A 22,471-nucleotide genomic window follows, 5' to 3' on the forward strand; every position below is an offset into this window, starting at 1 on the left:
TCATTGTTTTGGTCGAGGATGAAGGTAATTGAAGCAGCTTTTTATCGATCACTTTTGTGAGATCTAATGTGTTAAGATTCCATTACTTTAAAACATCCATGACTGTGAGTCATTATCGTTGTTTCTGAATTTGAAAGCTGCAAATGTTGATTTAAGTGGTTCGAATTCTGCTAGTGTTGTACCGATAGGAGATCTCATCCAGTTCTAAGAAGCTATCCAAGATGATCTGTATTTTATTAATCGATCCATTAGCAGTTCTCCTTGTTGGATTAGAGCCTGTGCAGTCTTCCAAAAGCATCGCCAAGTAACTGATCATTTATCCACTGATCTAGCTAATAGAAAGTGTTATCTCCGCTGTTTATAACCCTCATAAATGATATAGAAAAAATAATGTTTAGATCGTCTATAATTTGACCAATTCTCCTAAGGTTTTGCCATACCATTCCCTTTTCAGTGTTTCGATATTAATTAAAAGAACCCAACCCATCATCCTGCCCATATATGCTTCTTATTATTTTAACCCAAAAAGTTTTTTTGTCAAGATGAAAACGCCACCACCATTTTCCTAACAAAGCCTTAGTTTTGACTTTAAGGGACTCGACATTTAAACCCCCTCCTTTATGTGGTAGAAGTATATCATCCCATTCAACCCATAAATTTTTAAAATTATCACCTGACCTGTCCCAAACGAATTTACGCCTCAAACCTTCTAGCAAGTTGATAACACACAAAGGAGTATGGAATAGGGAGAAGGCATACAATGGAAGACTACAAACTACCAATTTGATAAGGGTTAAACAACCTTTGATTGACATTGATTTTGATTTCCAATCCGCTAACCTAGCATGCAACTTTTCTATAATTGGTTCCCAAACCTGAATAGTTTTCATCTTTTGACCAATTTGAAAGGACCCTAATCCATCTGAACGAATATATTATATTTGATTACATCGGGAGGTACTTGACCTCTATATGATGCATTTTACAAACATTGCATTCGTTTTTAAAAGACAAACTTTCATTTCAATGAAAGTTGACGGCATGCATACCATTTTATAATACATTCAACTATAATTGACAAAATAATAATCTTGATGAACTCAACGACTCGAATGCTACGTCTTTTGAAATATGTCATGAATGACTCCAAGTAATATCTCTAAAATGAGCAAATGCACAGCGGAAGATTTCTTTCATACCTGAGAATAAACATGCTTTCAAGTGTCAACTAAAAGGTTGGTGAGTTCATTAGTTTATCATAAACATTCATTTCCATCATTTTAATAGACCACAAGATTTCATATATTTAATTGTACATGTAACCCGAGTACAAAATAACACGCGTAACCCGCGAATTAAAAATCATTCATATGGTGAACGCTTGATAACCGACTTAACTTTAATGCATAGAATATCCCCAAACAGAACCTCTCGTCTGTATAATAATAATAATCTCGAAGTACTAAAGCATCCGTGTGATGACCCGGGAATTTCCGACCAAATTTAAACTTAATCTTTATATGATTTCGATACGATAAGCAAAGTATGTAATGTTGAGTCTAGAAAACATTGGAACGATGTTCATATATTCAATTGACCTTCGACTGCTCTCGACGATTCACGAACAATTAATTGTAAATAGATATGTGTGTATGTATATATAAATAATAATTCGAAATATAATTTGATGTATTATATGTTGTTGTTATTAAAAATTAATAAAATAAAAATAGGGTATTATAATATTTATTATTTAAAATATATCTATATATATAAATAAAGTATGTTGAAAATAAATATTTAATGATTGTAATACTCGTTTGATGTTTCGATTGATATTAAGCAAGTTAAATTCAAACTTATGTAATTTTAAAATAAACGGTGATACGAAAATGAGTTCTATAAATTTTAGGCTTATTAAAAATGTATTTAGGAACTATTTGAGTTTTAACACTTTTTATATTTCACCCATAAATGAGATGGACATGTGATGTAATTTTTTATATAATAAATTAATAATCGAATTTTATACCATAATGACCAAAATAAATAAATATAGTTAATTTAAAAATATGGGATTTTTCTGAACACTTTTATCCGCCACTGATTTTGACGATACACGGTCCGTGAAAACTGTCGGTAATTAGAATCCAATTAATAGACTGCCAACTGTTTAATTGTTGATTTATATTGCATATTACTGTATACCTTTTCGTCGCATCTTTAACTTTTGTAAATATGTATATGTAGTATATGCTTTAAACCATTACCCTACCAGGTTCTCTGCCTCAATTAAAATCAAACACACAAACATCTTCTTTTTATTATTATTACTCCTGTGTATTCCAACACTAACACAACACCACTAGATCATTTTATGATAATCCTCCTACTTGAACCATTTTGCTATTCGACACTCCAAACCAAAATTCGAAAACGAGTGGGATGATTGTTCACCTTTTATTACTAACCGAACTATGCCATCATCAAAACCAATTATTAATCACGGATCTTTAGTTGGAAGACTAGACATCACTTGGCTACTTTACTATATGTTTTATGTCACATTCCACTCTTTTCAAATTGATTAGCTATTTAATATATTAACTCTACAGTGTTTGTCTAGCACTAATAAAAGGTGATATAAATATATACACTTGCATACATATATTTAATAACCCACTTAGATCCTGAACATAAGACACATAATGTTTCAATCTCTAAAACTTTTCAATTAAAAACAACAATGGGTAATATTGATTTCACCTCATCTAAACAAACCCACTATGGTTAAGCTTCTTCTGTTTTCTAACCGATTACCCAACAAACCATTACAACCCACCATTCTTTCTGTTTTGTCGAACATAAAACCACCACCAAATCCATTTTATTAATTGATGTTGTTCGAAGGGAAAGCAAAGAAGAAACCCGTTTAATGAAACGGTTACGAAGAAGATGATAAGCGATGATGATGATATATGATTTATGATTTCATCTAATCGTGATTATGATGATGAAGAGGTACGTATATGATAATGATATTGATATCGTGATGATATAGAATGGTGATGGTGTCATGGTGATGGCGATTTGATTATGTGATGTTAAGTTAATGATGATAATAATCACTTAAAACGTACGTCCTACAGCTTGTTTGCGTTTGATCATTTCTTTCTTGCTGCTACAAACCTTCACCCGTTCACCACCTTCTAACGCCATTCCATCGCCACCATTAATTACTATAATGTTCTGGGTTACTGCTACAGCAGTCCCGTTTGTTCCTACCTCGTTTCTTCGACTGCAAGTCATCACTATAAACCACCACGTTACCACTCTCCTACTACTGCTATTACAATTGTTTATGTTTCGAAAAGTGAAGTGAAGAAGATAATGATGTCATGGAGGATGAAAAGGAGGCTGTGCAGCGAAGTAAAGATGATGATTCATGTGACAGTAATTACACTTAAACCAAACCAGGCTCATTAAACTTGATAACGGGCTTATGTTTTTAAGATGTTGGGCCAAAGTTATTTATACACAAGTGGGCTGCGTTATTTTATTCTTGTTGGGTCGTAATTATATCAAAACCTCATAAGGTAACCGTTAGCTATTTGTCTGTAGAATTAAAATGCCAAACAACGTTGACAAATAACGTATGATGATGATGATGGTCGATGTATAGTGTTAACGTGATGATGTTTTAGTTAGATGATGATGATGATTTCGGTAACAATGATATTAGATGATTAAGAACGAAGATGATGATATACGATTATGATTATGATGTGTGAGTTTATGTGATAATCGGTAGTGATAATGATTATGATGTAAGTTGATGATAATGGATGATGATAATGAATCACGAAGTTGATGATGATAGGGGTGATGACATAATGATGTAAGGATGATGATGTGCGTGCATTAATCAAATTAAGATGATGATTATGGTAATGATGTAAAAGATGATAAAACATCTTTCTACATAATTAATAAATATAACGTGCGTATAATAACAAGAAAAGCAGGATAGATCGGATGGTTGAGGGTGTGTTCATTAAGAGAGAGGTCTTGAGTTCGAGCTCGGGCACTGGCGTTTTATTTTTAAAGCACCTTTCTTCAAAGGTTGTACTTTATTATTATTATTATCATTATTATTATTATTAATATGATTATTATTGATATTATTTCTATTAATAGGATTATTTTTATTATTACCTTCATTATTAAAATTTTATATATTTTATTATTATTATTTTTATTAACATAACTATATTAGTATTTTTATAATAAATAATAATTATCTATCTAAGATAAATAAAGTAAATATATTAGTAAGAAAACTTATAAATTATTAAATATAATAGTTATATCACTAAGAATAATACATAAATTTGTTCGATTTCAATTATATGTATTAATATATATAAATGATATAGGTTCGTGAATCCGAGGCCAACCCTGCATTGTTTAATATAGACATATGTATTTTTACTACAAAATACATTAGGTGAGTTTCATTTGCTCCCTTTTTAAATGCTTTCGCAATATATATTTTTGGGACTGAGAATACATGCGCTGCTTTTATAACTGTTTTACGGAATAGACACAAGTAATCGAAACTACATTCTATGGTTGAATTATTAAATCGAATATGCCCCTTTTAGTCTGGTAATCTAAGAATTAGGGAACAGACACCCTAATTGACGCGAACCCTAAAGATAGATCTATTGGGCCCAACAAGCCCCATCCAAAGTACCGGATGCTTTAGTACTTCGAAATTTATATCATGTCCGAAGGAGGATCCCGGAATGATGGGGATATTCTTATATGCATATTGTGAATGTCGGTTACCAGGTGTTCAATCCATATGAATGATATTTTTGTCTCTATGCATGGGACGTATGTTTATGAGAAATGGAAATATGAAATCTTGTGGTCTATTAAAATTATGAAATGATTATTTATGTTAAACTAATGAACTCACCAACCTTTTGGTTGACACTTTAAAGCATGTTTATTCTCAGGTCTGAAAGAAATCTTTCGTTGTGCATTTGCTCATTTAGAGATATTACTGGGGGTCATTCATGACATATTTCAAAAGACGTTGCATTCGAGTCATTGAAGTTCATTAGAGATTATTATTAAGTAAATGACAGATTAGGTCATTTATAGTTTGGAGATTATGAAATGGTATGCATGCCTGTCAACGTTCGATGTAAATGAAAGGTTGTCTTTTAAAACGAATGCAATGTTTGTAAACATGTATCATATAGAGGTCAAGTACCTCGCGATGTAATCAACTGTTATGAATCGTTTATAATCGATATAGATTTCGTCCTGATGGATTAGGACGGGGCGTTTCAATCCGTACCCCGGATGGGACTTGTCGAGGTCCATAGATCTATCTTTAGGATTCGCGTCGATTAGGGGCCATACTCGTTTCCTAATCATTAGGTTACCAAGCTAAAAAGGGGTGATATTCAATATTTATAATCCAGCCATAGAATGTAGTTTTTGATCACTTGTGTCTATTTCGTAAAACATTAGTAAAATCAGCGCATGTATTCTCAGTCCTAAAAATATATATAAAAAGGGAGTAATGAAACTCACTCTACAATATTTTGTAGTAAAAATATTCATACGACGATACTGAACAATGCAAGGTTGGCCATGGATTCACGAACATATATCATTTGTATATATATATTAATACACATAATCATAATCGAATAATTTTATATATATAACCTATTAATGATATTATATTTTATATTAATAATATATTTATATATCATATATTCCTTTTATATAATAAAATATTTTGTTATGTTATATGTGTTAAATATATGTATTTATGTATTTCATTTGTTTATCAAAACAGTAGTTCAAATTATACTAAGTTATTATTAGTAAAAATAATGATAATAACATTAATAATATACTTATGTTAATAATAACTCTATTAGTGATAATGACAATGATATTAATAATAATACTTGTAAAAATATTAATTTTACTGTTAATGATAGTTATGATGTTGATTGTAGTAATTACATAATAATAATACTCGTGATAATAATAATACTTATGTTAATATTAACAATTCTATTATTTGTAAAAAGGTACTAATACTAACATTTAGGAAAATAATAATAATTTGTATTATTTTCATAATGATAATAATAATAAACCTTTTCATCATAATGATAATAATATTAAAGTTTTAAAATTAATAAAAATATCATAACTAATACTCATAATAATAATAATAATAATAATAATAATAATAATAATAATAATAATAATAATAATAATAATAATAATAATAATAATAATAATAATAGATATAATACTTATATTTGTGATAATAATAATAATAATTTTTATACTTATAATAATAATTATATTACTAATAATTATTATAGTACTAGTAAATATAATAATAATAATAATACTAAAATTTATAATAATAATTTCGAAACTATAATAATAATCATGATAATAATTAATATTCAAGTAATAATAACAATAACAATAATAGTAATGATTTTTGAAATTAAAAACTACCTCAAAAAGTGTTTAAACAAAATAGTTGTCACCAGCAAGAATCGAACCCGAGACCTCCCGTATACCCGTCATCACACAAAACCAGCTGGGCTGCTGCCCTTTATCCGAAATTGTACATAAAACATTTCATTTAACCCGTAATTTAACTAACTCATCTTCTTCATTATTTTAAATCAACCAGGGGTCGAAACAAATCCTTTAGTCTTAATAATACTTGCAAAAATCAATTTTAGGACTTAATATCAAAAGCCTAAAATATTATTAGTGATAAATAAAAACAAAACAAAAACAAAAAAATTGAAACGGAAGTTGCTGTGCGACGAGTTTGAGAAAAAAAAATTGATTTTGAATTGTAGAAAGTTTTAGCTCATGATCCTAACATGAAAAAGGTTCTAAATCCTATTTATAAACTTTCTAAATCCTCAATTTCACCTTAATTGTAACAGAAAACTTTAATTTAATTGAAGAACAAAAGTTGACTTTTTACAATTAAAAGTTTGACTCCGAAATTTGGATTCGATAAAAGGAATTGAGACATGAGATTTTGCAGGTAGTTTGCATAAAGGATTACTAACAACTTTGCATTAATTGATTTTAACAATTATTTCAAATTCAAATTTTGGAAGAAAACAAGTTGGAACAGAGGTACGCTGAAAGGAAAAAAAAATATCTGTGTAATCTTATTTAATTAAGGATAGCAGTTAATATAGATAATGACAGTGGTAACCTGAATGGTTGTTTTTCTCCCTAACCTCGAGCAATCTGATTTGTTTAAATAGCCAAATGAGTCAACATGTTCAATCACGTGGAGAAAAGAAAAAAGAAAAAAAATAATAAACAGACAAGTAAATCGAATATGGAATCAAACAAAATTTAAAAGAAAAAGTAGAAACAGATGGTTAACGAATTTGCTGTATCTGATTCCATTTAGTGCATACAAATATTACAAGACAAGAAATCTAAAAGATGGTTGCTACTTAAAATAGATTTTTATTTTTTTTAAATTCATTTTATATATAATATTAATAATTAATAATTATTATTCTATTACCAATAATACAAATAATAATAATGTTAATAATAATAATAATAATAATAATAATAATAATAATAATAATAATAATAATAATAATAATAATAATAATAATAATAATAATAATAATATGAGTAATAATAACAATAAGTCATAATAATAATAATCATTTTTAGAGTATTGATAATAATAATACTATTAATGGTAATTATAATAATAGTACTTAATAATAATTATATTTGTATTGATAATAATATTTATATATCAATCTCATACTTATATTTTTAACATAACAATATTAATAATATTTAATAATAGTAACGATAAACATAATAATAAGAATTAAAAATTTTAATGATAATAATAACTAATAATTTATTTAATTCATAATTAGTTTGAATTTTTAATCTTTCTCATAATAATATTTATAATAAGGATCTTTATTATGATAACCCTAAAATTATTAGAATTTATTAATTTCAAATATAACAATAATAATAATAATAATATAATTAATACTAACATTGATATTAGTATTAATAATAACAATAACAATAATATTATGATACTATATCTTTAAAACTTGTAATTACATTTACTATCTTTACTATCATAATTTATTAATCATGTATCATATTATAATATAACATTTATTGAATATTTATTATTTATATTTATATATTCCATTAATTATGAATTTAGATCATACATATAGATTTATAACAACTTTTTATCGTCTATATGTATTTTTACATAATTAACTTTGATAATCAAATTGTATTTCATCATTTTAATTTAATACAAAAACTTATATATCTACATATATATTTACATATATTTATTTATAACTATTGTTCGTGAATCGTCGAAAATAGTCAAAAGGGTACTTGCATAAATGAAAACACTTCAAAATTTTTGAGATTTCAATATTACAAAATTTGCTTATCGTGTTGGAAACATATATAGATTAAGTTTAAATTTGGTCGGAAATTCCCGGGTCGTCACAGTACCTACCCGTTAAAGAAATTTCGTCCCGAAATTTGAGTGAGGTCGTCATGGCTAACAATAAGAATGATTTCATGACAAATATGAGTTGATAAATAGATTTTTATCATCAGTGAGTGATATGGATAAAACAAATCGTTTATGTGAAGAGTACGAGTGAAGCTATCACAAAATAGTGGAATGAGAAAAAAAATAAGTTTCGTCATAACTTTTGACGTAGTCATGTTTGAATTCCGGAATTCAAGGGATTCAAAAGAAAATCATGAAAATCTATAAGATCTGATTCTTCGTGATTTAAGGATATTAGGATCCCTTTAATTAAATGCGATGATCTGTCCCGATTACTACATCTGATATTTCCATTATAAATTAGACTCTTCCGTTCCATTATTCTCACCATTCCTCTACTTTCTTTCTTAGTTCATACATCCAAAAGATTATGAAAATGCTTAATCCAGTCCTACTCCTTGATATTTTCCTAATTATCATTTCTGTCATCCTTCTTTTCAATCTTCCACCAGAAAATCTGTTTACTTCTACTATTACCTTGGGGTGATACTATTCTTAATTATACCGTGTCTTTATATTGCTATTCGTATTAATATCCACGGTTTGTAACCTCCGTGTTGTTATTGGGCTTTATATTTTCTCTTATATTTTGAAGCTCTTTGCCTTTTTTATTCTCCTCTCGACCTCAAGTAAAACGAGTAATGGTCCAGAATTCGTAAGTATGGAGTTTTGAATGAACTTAATGTTCTAAACAAGAAAGAATGTAATAGCACGATTTGATTTGTCAAATTACCAGAATCACTGAGAATAGAACTATCAAGAATATACTTTCTTGATATGTTCAGAAGTTAAGCAGAATGAAAGAGGTATGTAATATGGCACATGATGATGTTATGATCTGTGAATCATCACGTTCTATTAGAAACTCAGCATGACTTACTGTAATATAATCACGTTGATCAAGTGTCATTATATTATACTAACTCATGCATCAATTTCCAACATTACTTCAAACCATTCATATTTTAAATTCAAAGATTTAAAGAATATAGAAACCAAAACAGTTTCTTTTTATGAGATAACATAAATAGCGCGGAGAGATAATTAATATTGGACGAGAATATTTATGAAGATATCTTTAGAAATATTGAGGATATTAATAAAGAAAGATACGATGATATCTTAGAATTTTCAGAATCAAATTGTGATGAAGAAATTCATTCACGATGATTTAGAGCGGTTAAGGAGTAAGGTATTTGCTAAAGATTTCATCAGAAACAGAATCATCAAGATTTTTTATGTATAAGTTTAGTCCTTGTGATTTGTCCACAACCTCCTTCATTATTTCGCATAATCCACTTTTTGGTACTAAATTTTCTATTGAGCGTTTCTAATACTCCATTCTTTATCATCATACTTTCAACGGTTAAGGTCGTTTACAGTTTTTTTTTTCCATTCAACTCTTTCAAAATTCAGAGTATTGATTCGTAGACCGAGTGCTTTTCAGGATTTCAGAATGAAAGATCATAATTCTAAGAGGTAAATGTTATAAGTATACATATAACTGTTGATGTAGTCATGCTGCGAGATTTAAAATACTGATTGCTGATTCTCAGTAATTGGTATGGCAATTCTCGTTACCGGATGCGGATGAGAATATGATGAGACTTCAATAGATAAATATAGTGATTTGTCGGAGGGATTTAAGCCAAAGAGCAACGAGGTTGCTAGTACGTCTGCTGGTAATATGGGGAAATATAAAAGATTCCCCAGTAACAATAATAGAGCATGCATATATATCAAGGTTATAATAAGGTTAATTCGAATAAAAAGTCAAAATTGACTTGCTGGAGCTGTGACAAAATTGGCTAATTTGAAAAGAAATTGCAAAGTTATTTTCGGTAATAAAAATGCCAAAGGATCATAAATTCTTTTTAAACTTCCACTTCGGTTCCAAGAGTTTTCCAGGTGCATGCCCATATGCATAAGTTCTCCCTTTTATAGATAACGTGTGGTCGGATCATCCTCTCGATTGAGGTGTTTTCAAGAATTATGAAAGGTTTGAACGCAGATTGTAATTATCAAGATACAAATGAGGTTTAAGATGAAATCAAGTGGCAAACTTGAAGAATTGTTTAGTTTCATATATTATAATCATTATTTTAATTCATTTTAATTGTCCAATGTTGGCAGTCCACAGTTAGCAGTCCACAATTAGTAATTCAATAATTCATATATAGTTTAATATATAATATTCGAATTAATTAATACGTGTCGTGACCCATTATATACATGTCTCAGACTCGATCACAACTCAAAGTATATATATTATTTGAGAATCAACCTCAACCCTGTATAGCTAACTCAAGCATTACTGCATATAGAGTGTCTATGGTTATTCCAAATAATATATATAGATGCTTCGATATGATATGTCAAAACCTTGTATACGTGTCCCGATATTTAAAGTGCCTAAAATAAATAACAGAAATTAAATGACGATAAATAAAATTGCGAGAATATAAATTGGGATAAATAAATGTAATAAGGAATTAACAGTTAGCTAGGATTTTGTTAGCGTGGATTCTTAACAGAATTTCTCATAGTTAATTTGTTTGTTTCTAACAAATTTTATTTTGTCCAATGTTTTATTCATTATGCCACTTGTTGGATTCTGATAGGTCAAAATCCAAATATGAAATTGAATGAAAATAGTTATTCTGCGGTAAACAGATACGTATATCTGTGGATGTAAGTAGGATAGTGAATGACTGTTGAATCTGATTCGAAGAATGTACAGTGTACTTATTAATGTGAAATCTAAATATTCCTCGTGTATTACCTACCCGTTAAAATATTTTCACCATTAACAGTTTGTACAAAAAAAAAAATTTAATTACGATCTTTATGAAAACATATATACATATATATTTTCTTTATATATAATCATGGATTTAATGAGTTAATATGATATTAAACTCATCTGATTTACGGTTAGAACTAGAGTACATAATCTCTAAAAAATTAGGGATTACATAATCGTCATGTCGAACGAAGATAAATGAGGTAGAATGATACGTAGAACGATGATTTTGCTCGAGGTACAGAATGAGATATTGAGGCATGTGATGTTGAAACTTGGGTTGTTGGTGGTACTGTTGGTGCCGGTGATGTTGCTGAAGCTGGTACATTTTGCACCATATTTTCCAAGGCTACAACTCGGGCGCGAAGCTCGTTGACTTCTTCCATTACTCCAGGATGATTTTCGGTCGGAATGAGCGGATGAATAAGGTTTAGAATTTTAGATAGAATATAATCGTGGCAAGATATTCTGAAAATGCGAGTGAAAATGGTGTTTCGAATGGGTTCGCCGGTAGGTACTTCAGGTTCTTCACCAAGAGGTGAATTCGATTGGTGGAAGGGATCGCCTTCTTCGCGTCTCCATAGATTAAGTCGACTACGAACCCATCAGATGAATTGGGGATGGCTGATTGGTTAATTCATTCTGGTGACGCTACTTTCAGAGCTTAGGTGAACATCCATGTCGGAATAGCTGTCGGGTTCTGAAGAACTTGCACTAATGAAGAGTTCCATTTCGTACGAATGAGTAAAGGATTTTTCGATATAAAATGATTTTCGGCTATCGGGTGGTATTCTAATTATATAGAATATCTATATATATATATAGAACAAAAGATTTCATAGATTACGGAGGAATTCACGGAATATACTAGGCAAAGTTTACAGTAACAGATACTCTAAGATATGAATTAGCAGATACGCTAAGATATGAATTTTGTCTATACACTATTCATGCAATCAATGCAGTAAGATGTGTCTAGACTAAGAATGATAAGCAAGTTATTTCCTAAGAATGATAAGTAGGTAATTTTCGACACAAAATGATAAGCAAAACTTTTGACATGCAGACACGCTCGAAGTCCAGACCCACTAATGCATCTAAACAACTATCAGTTAGACACACTAATGCAAGACCTGGTTCGCTAAGACCACCGCTCTAATACCAACTGAAATTCAGTTGGGGACACCACACATCCCACCCAGTGCCTTCCCAGCTAACCGCATGGTGACCACTGAGTGTACCTTAGACACTGATTTTACGGACATGCCTCTCGGCAAAGCCAACCATATTCGGACCGCGAGGGGTAAGAGCCAATGCTTCATCACAGGTAACACCGTGAGAACCCCCTCTATGATTAAGCTGATGACACAGCTTAAACCAGCTCTGATACCAACTGAAAGGACCCGTCCTAATCCATCTGGACGAATACTTGACCTCTATATGATTCATTTTACAAACATTGCATTCATTTTTAAAAGACAAACTTTCATTTCAATGAAAGTTGTCACACCCTCAAATAGGGCCTGGGGTATTTGTGACTAATTTCATCAAATCACAGTTGTATAAACGAGAACGACTCTATATGAGACGTTATATTGAGTTTTGCAGCAGAAAATAAATAGGTTACATTGTATATAATGAACAACGCATTAAATGTCTTTAATTGATATGATATGTAATGAAGACTCCAAGCATAGCAAGCAATCATCATCAATTTAGCAAGTGTAAGTCTTTCAAATTATCCATGAATGACTTGTTGAAATGTTGCTTTCAATTAGCAAATACACAGCGGAAGCATTATGTAAAACCTGAGAATAAACATGCTAAATAGTGTCAATCAAAAGGTTGGTGAGTTCATAGGTTTATCATAAATATGATTTCAATAATAGTGTTAGACCACAAGATTTAATAAAGTTGATATAGAAATATCAATATAAAGTGTTGATTGATATAGAAATACCAATCTAAAAGTAATGCTGAGTTTGTAATATCGCGACTAAACAAAAGTTACCCCGTGACACTTGTTATTCATGTCGTTGAATCATTATTATGTAGCCAAAGACCAACGGTCAACTGGCTAGAGACGTCACTCTCAGTAGCGCTACTCACAATAACTAAGTTTGCATCTTATACCTCAGCAATTAACGATATTACGGTGGGGATTTAGCATGACAAAGCATGTATATAGCATAAAAGTTTGAGTACTTGTGTCTAAATGTAAAACAGTTATAAAAGTTGTGCATGTATTCTCAGCCCAAAAATATAGATAAAAAGGGAGATATTAAAACTCACTAAACAGTTTAAAAAGGGGACTATGAAAACTCACGATACAATACGATGGTTTGTAGTAAATATGCATATGACGACACTGAACAAGTGCAGAGTTGTCCTCGGATTCACGAACCTATATCAAGTATATATATTAACACATATACTTATAATCGAATAAGTTTGTATATAATATTTCAATTGTTATATATATTTCTGTATATATATATATATATATATAAATATATATATATATATATATATATATATATATATATATATATATATATATATATATATATTCCATATATAAGTATTTGTTTGATGAAATAATGATAATGAATAATGAGTTGTATTATTTTGTAATAACAATAATAATACTAGTAGTAAAATGATAATAATCATAATAAGATGTAAAATTAATAATAATTATTATAATAATTATAAAAGTGAAAGTTCTTATAATAATTAAAATGTTATATGTTTACAGTAGTAGCAATAATAATCATAGTATTAGTAACAATAAGAATGATATTAGTAGTAGTAATAATAATAATAATAATAATAATACTATAGTGTTAATGATAGTAAAAATAATAATTTTTGTAAAAATGATAATACTTATATAAAATGATACTAGTACTAATAACAATGATAATAATAGTTTGTGTTGTTTTCAAAATAATAATAATAATAATAATAATAATAATAATAATAATAATAATAATAATAATAATAATAATAATAATAATAATAATAATAATAATAATTCTAATCATAATAATGATAGTAATGATAGTAATATTTAAAACGATAATAATAATAATGATAGTTTTAATAATAATATTAATAATTATAATGATAATACTATTGATTATAATAATAATACTAGTAATAATAATAATAGTTACTAATAACAAATAATAATAATAACATTACTTGTAATTATGATATATGATAACTAATACTTTTTCAATAATAATAATTATAATACTTTGTAATATTAACAATAACTAATAATCAATAATAATAATAATAACAATAATAATAACAATAATAATAATGATAATAAATGAATAAATAAATAACTACCTTAGAAAGCTTTTTTCAAAAAGATTGCCCAAGACGGGACTCGAACCCGAGACCTCTCATAAACCCGAACACTCTCTAGACCATTCTTCTGCCGTCTGTCTTTCTAATTAACTCTATATTTTTATAATTATAACCCGTATTAATATGTTCCTTTTCCCTCTTCTTCTTCATCTCACTAGTGGGCCAAATACTCATATCAACAAATTCGTGGTTTCGTTTAGTACTTGGATTCAAAACAGAACCATTTGGTTGTAGGATATTTGGATTGACAAAACAAAAGGAAGAAAGAAAAAAAATAATGTTGCTGCTGTGGTCGCTATTTTTTTTTAAAAAAATATTGATTTTGATTTTTGATAACGTTTTAGATAACGATTATAACACGAAATAGTTTGCAAATCATACCTATAAACTATTGGAATCGTCAATTGTACTTGAAATACCAAAACGGCTTCGAATTTCTTGATGATCCAATCGTTTGACTTTTAGAAAACTGAACTTTGACTTCAAAATTCTCATTCAATAAAAGGAATTGGATTGTGAAACTTTGCAGGTAGATTAGGTATAAGATTCCTAACAAGACTGTATTTTTACATTTTCAAATGGTGATTGAATTTGAGGGTTGGCTAAAAAGCTCAAGAATAAAGGTTTACGAGAAAAAAATATATATCTGTTTAATTTAAATCAGAAGATGTAATTGATAATGGAGATTTAAGAATTGTGAGATTCTGATAATAACACAGAGAACTCTCTTGTTTTATAGAAAAAAATCGATAGGATACAAATTTAAAACCAGTAGATGAAATAAAAAAAAATACCACGATTAAAAAAAATTAAAAACAAGGTTTATTAAATTGTAAAGCAGATCATGATGGACTAAATAATAAAAAGAACAGATCGTGATACATAAAAATATAAATGGACCAGTTCTCTGTTTTTGACTTTTAAATTTTATTTTTAATTTTTAATTGATTATTAATAGATATATCAATAATAATAATAATAATACTTTTAATAATAAAAATACTAATAATAATAATAATAGAATTAATAATAATATTAATAATAATAATACTATTAATAATAATTATGTTACTAATAATATGTAACATTAATAATAATGATATTGATTATAATTATAATATTATTAATGATAATAATATTATTACTTTTACAATAATAAAAATTAATACAAATGTTAATAACGATATTAGTAATAATAATAGTATATTTATATGTTAACTTGTAATTAAATTCTATATATTAATATTATATATAATATATAACATATCTTGAATTTTTAATACTTATACATTTTGTATATTTATTACAATCTACATATGATATTTATTATGTATAGAAATTATATGTGTATATATATATATATACACATACATATTTATTTACAGACAAGGTTCGTGAATCGTGGGAATTAATCGAAGTTTTAGTTTAAATTTAATTGGAAATTTTCCGGGTTGTCAAAGTACCTACCCGTTAAAAGAAATTTCGTCCCGAAATTTTAGTTGTTGCCATCAATCGGCGTTGTTCGTACATAGACGAGGATATTTACGTTTTGTTTGGTCTTCACATTCTCAGGTATGCTCGCGGCCTTTCGTGAATTCCTACGGATAGAATATTGTTTTATTTCAAGCGTTTAAATTATACGAACCATAAATTTTACAGGTTCTTTGATGAAGTGCATTTTATTATTAAAGCGGAGGTTATCTAAAGGATTAACAAGAGTGTCATTTGACTAGGTTATCCTCAAAGGGATGATGGTGCTATACGAGCATTTCAGTAAACTGAACACATGAAATGTGTTATGAATAGTATTGAGCTCATTTAAAACTTTGAGCGTTTAGGCCACAATATTAGGGCAGACAAAACAGGGAGTAGTTCATGAAAATTATAGTCATGAAATTTGATAGAGATCATCATTGTTTACAACAAGAATATTGTAATGATGAATATAAGTTGAAAAATAAAGTTTTATCACTATTGAATAATATGGATAAAACGATTCAATTATAGAAAGCGTATAAACGAAGTTATCACAAAAGATTGAAATGAGGAAATTAAATGTTCGCCTTAACTTTTGACATAGTCACGATTGATTTCCGGAATTCAAGGAATTAGAGAAATCTTCGAAATCCTTGTAAGATTTGATTCTCCGGTAATTAAGGAAATTAGGATTTTCTTTGATTAAATGCGGTGAATTGCCTCGATTGCTGTGTTTGGAATTTTGCTATAAATTAGCTTCTTCCGTTTCATTATCTTCACCACTTCTATACTTTCTTCCTCAATTCATACTTCCAAAAGATTTGTTAATATGTTCAATCCCGTATTGATACTTGTTATTATATTGACCATATATGCAGTCATTCTTCTTTTTCATTTACCACCAGAGGAATCTATTTACTTCTACTATGCTCTTGATTTTATAGTGTTTTTAGTTCTCCCGTGTCTTTATATTGCTATACGCATTGATATACACGGTTTGTAATTTCAGTGTTGTTATCGGGCTTTATATTTTTCCTTATATGTCGAAGCTCTTTGCCTTTTTATTCTCCTCTCGACTCTAAGTAAAGCGAGTAATGGTCCAGAATTTGTAGGTATGAAGTTTCGAATGATCATAATGTTCTAAATAGAAAGGAACATAATATTATGATTTGATTTGTCAAATTACCAGAATATCCAGAAAAGACCGAATCATCAATAAAAATATTTTCTTAATATGTTTAGAGGTTAAATAGAATGTAAGAGTCGTGTAACATGGCACATGATGATTATAAAATCTATGAATCATCATCTTCCATTAAAAACTTAGCATGACTTACTGTAATATAATCACGTTGGCCTGACGTCATTATATTATACTAACTCATGCTTCAATTCTCAACACTTCTTCAAAACATTTATAATTTAAACTTGAATTTTACAGAATATAGAAACTAATACAGTTTCCTTTATGATGTAATAAAGATATCGCAAAGAGATAATTAATTGTGGACAAGAATTGTTATGAAGATATCTTCAGAAATATAGAGGATATTTATAACGAAGGCTACGATGATATCTTTAGAATTTCTAAGATCGAATGATAATGAGGAAAATTCTTCTGTAAGGATTTAGAATGCGTAAGGAGATTATTTGTCTTCTTTAATTTCCATCAGAAATCGAATCATCTGGATTCCTTGAGTATAGGTTTAGTCCTTGTGATTTGTCCACAGCCTCCTTCATAGTTTGCTCAATCCGTTTACCAGTTCTAAATCTGAGTTTATACCATTTTTTATCATCAAACTTTTGGTCATTAAGACCATCTATAGCTTTTGCTGCTTCGTCAGCATTCTCAAGGTTAACGAATCTGAATCATTGATTATCAACCTGAGATGGTTTCAAGATTTTTCGTTTTTAGATGGTTAAACGCTGATTGTGATCGTCAACAGATCTAATGGTTGACGAATAGGCGTTGTTGATTTCAAAAGTAATGAATGATAATTTCGGTGGTTTGATGTGATAATTCATCATAGAATACGAATGAATATAATTCACGAATGCAGTGATTTTTAGAAGGATAACACCTGCTAAAGCTTTACTTGGATTCTGATATGTCAAAATCAGAATAGGTAATTGAATTTGTATGAAAATGATTGTGTATCGCAGTGAAGATAGTGAGTATAGTTAATGATTTATGAATCGAAATTGAAGAATGTACAGTGTATTAATGTGAGATATAAATATTTCTCGGGTATTACCTACCCGTTAAAATATTTTCACAATTAACTGTTTGTACAAAAGGATTTTTAATTACCATCTTTATGAAGATATACGTTCATATATATATTCTTCAGATGTAATCATGGATTTAATATAATTTTAAACTCATTTGATTTGCGGTTGAAACGAGAATAAATAATCTCCAAAACCTTAGAGATTTCATAATTGTCGAGAAATATTTCGCTAATGAAGTTATGATTCAATAGTTCATCGTTCATGGTTATAGATATACCTCGGTATATGATGTTGGTGCTCGTGGAATCCTTGTGAAATTCACAAGACACGAATAATGTTTTTTTTTTTAAAGTTTCGAGTTTATCGAAAATGGAAGTATACAATCAATCATGTATTTGAGTAATACACTTGGTTTATTATGAACTGAAGTTTATTGTGTTGAAAGAGTGATTAATGACTGTTAAGTCATTAAAGAAGGATGTACGTTATAGTGTATTAGTGATATGAATTAACCAAGTAGTACATACTAGTTAAGATTCACACGTAATAGCTTAGTACTAAAAGATTTATTATTGTTTCCAAACCATATATATATATAAAGTATACAAATATAATTCTTCAGGAAGAACGAGTCAATACATCTTAACTCATTATTACTAATATTCCTTGGTATTTATGGGGCGTAGGATGTTGATGTTTGAGGTACTGAGTGTGATGTTGAGACGTGGGATGCGGATGTTGTTGTTGGTGAAGCTGGTGCTGTTGGTGGTGATGCTGATGGTACTGGTGGTGCTGGTTATGCTGCTGGTGCTGCTGATGCTCTTAGATTTCGCACCATATTCTCCAGAGCCACTATTCGAGCACGAAGCTCGTTGATTTCTTCTATTATTCCGGGATGATTGGCGGTTCGGACAAGTGGATGAATAAGATCTAGAATTTTAGATATTATATATTCGTGACTGGATATCCTGGAAATGAGGGTGAAAATAGTGTTTCAAACGGGTTCGTCGATAAGTGCTTCAGGTTCTTCACCAAGAGGTGAATTTGGTTAGTGGAAGGGATCACCTTCTTCTTGTCTCTATTGATTAAGTTTACTACGAACCCATCCCCAATTCATCCAAAATAGATGATGGCTGATTGGTTCGTTCATTCCGGTTACGCTGCCATTGAAGCTCGAGGAATCAAGTGAGTAATCCATATTATGTGATTGGAATTAGGGTTTGATATGAAATCGATGTTGAATATTGAATGATATATTCGTCTCCTTGAATAGTATATATAGCAAAAAAATTTCCGTAATTTACGGAGAAAATTTAGGAAAAGTGTTAGACAGAGTCTATTGAGATAGATATGATAAGATATAATAAGATATGATGTGTATATAGACCAATAATGGCAGTAAGACATGTCGAGATCATAAAATAATAAGTATGTAATCTGATAATCTTTCGATTAAAGATTTTCAATTTGTAATGGCCTATTCAGGTTTAGGGGCTTGAGCTATAGGATCCTTTAAATCGGTAATCCAAACGCTTCCATTCTAGAGTTTCGTAGACGCCATTCGTCAAAAAAAGTTCAATGATCAAAAATAACGAGAAATCAAAGATTTAAAAGTAATGAATATGAGTAGTGATGACATTATAATGTCTTTAAGATTCTCAATAACCCAATGACATTTTTTGGTTCGCAAACCGATGTATTAAGGCATGAGGCATAAGGCATATAGGTACGTGATATAACAGGGAGTTATATACGTTTGAGTATGAATAGTAACAAATATAGGAGTTTCAAAATTCATGGATAATATTTCATGTAATACCTATGTAATACACAAACCATGATAGATGATTTAGGAATGTCAAGAATTTCAGAAATCATAGTGTCGCATTTAGATGCGGTGGCGTAATTAGATAATACTTAGGGGAATTAGCAGAGTTCTTAGATTGGCACGGCATTCTAAGATAAGTAAAGTTCCTAAAGTATAGTGTAGCATTTAACAATTAAAGGCACTATAGTCAAGGAAAGTTGTAGTCCTACATTGCTAAAGTACCTAATTGTATAAGGCACACTTAAAATGAAATCCTGGTTCTCTACAACAGCCTGCTCTGATACCAATCTGTCACACCCCCAAATAGGGCCTGGGGTATTTGTGACTAATTTCATCAAATCACAGTTGTATAAACGAGAACGACTCTATATGAGACGTTATATTGAGTTTTGCAGCGTAAAATAAATAGGTTACATTGTATATAATGAACAACGCATTAAATGTCTTTAATTGATATGATATGTAATGAAGACTCCAAGCATAGCAAGCAATCATCATCAATTTAGCAAGTGTAAGTCTTTCAAATTATCCATGAATGACTTGTTGAAATGTTTCTTTCAATTAGCAAATACACAGCGGAAGCATTATGTAAAACCTGAGAATAAACATGCTAAATAGTGTCAACCAAAAGGTTGGTGAGTTCATAGGTTTATCATAAATATGATTTCAATAATAGTGTTAGACCACAAGATTTAATAAAGTTGATATAGAAATATCAATATAAAGTGTTGATTGATATAGAAATACCAATCTAAAAGTAATGCTGAGTTTGTAATATCGTGACTAAACAAAAGTTACCCCGTGACACTTGTTATTCATGTCGTTGAATCATTATTATGTAGCCAAAGACCAACGGTCAACTGGCTAGAGACGTCACTCTCAGTAGCGCTACTCACAATAACTAAGTTTGCATCTTATACCTCAACAATTAACGATATTACGGTGGGGATTTAGCATGACAAAGCATGTATATAGCATAAAAGTTTGAGTACTTGTGTCTAAATGTAAAATAGTTATAAAAATTGTGCATGTATTCTCAGCCCAAAAATATAGATAAAAAGGGAGATATGAAAACTCACTAAACAGTTTAAAAAGGGGGACTATGAAAACTCACGATACAATACGATAGTTTGTAGTAAATATGCATATGACGGCACTGAACAAGTGCAGAGTTGTCCTCGGATTCACGAACCTATATCAAGTATATATATTAACACATATACTTATAATCGAATAAGTTTGTATATAATATTTCAATTGTTATATATATTTTTGTATATATATATATATATATATATATATATATATATATATATATATATATATATATATATATAAGTATTTGTTTGATGAAATAATGATAATGAATAATGAGTTGTATTATTTTGTAATAACAATAATAATACTAGTAGTAAAATGATAATAATCATAATAAGGTGTAAAATTAATAATAATAATTATAATAATTGTAAAAGTGAAAGTTCTTATGATAATTAAAATGTTATATGTTTACAGTAGTAACAGTAATAATCATAGTATTAGTAATAATAAGAATGATATTAGTAGTAAAAATAATAATAATAATAATAATACTATAGTGTTAATGATAGCAAAAATAATAATTTTTTGTAAAAATGATAATACTTATATAAAATGATACTAGTACTAATAACAATGATAATAATAGTTTGTGTTGTTTTCAAAATAATAATAATAATAATAATAATTCTAATCATAATAATGATTGTAATATTTAAAACGATAATAATAATGATAGTTTTAATAATAATATTAATAATTATAATGATAATACTAATGATTATAATAATAATACTATTAATAATAATAATAGTTAGTAATAACAAATAATAATAATAATAACATTACTTGTAATTATGATATATGATAACTAATACTTTTTCAATAATAATAATTATAATACTTTGTAATATTAACAATAACTAATAATCAATAATAATAATAATAATAATAATAATAATAATAATAATAATAATAATAATAATAATAATAATAATAATGATAATAAATGAATAAATAAATAAATAAATAACTACCT

This window comes from Rutidosis leptorrhynchoides, chromosome 2 (assembly GCF_046630445.1).
Source record: "Rutidosis leptorrhynchoides isolate AG116_Rl617_1_P2 chromosome 2, CSIRO_AGI_Rlap_v1, whole genome shotgun sequence".
In the NCBI taxonomy this organism is placed as follows: domain Eukaryota; kingdom Viridiplantae; phylum Streptophyta; class Magnoliopsida; order Asterales; family Asteraceae; genus Rutidosis; species Rutidosis leptorrhynchoides.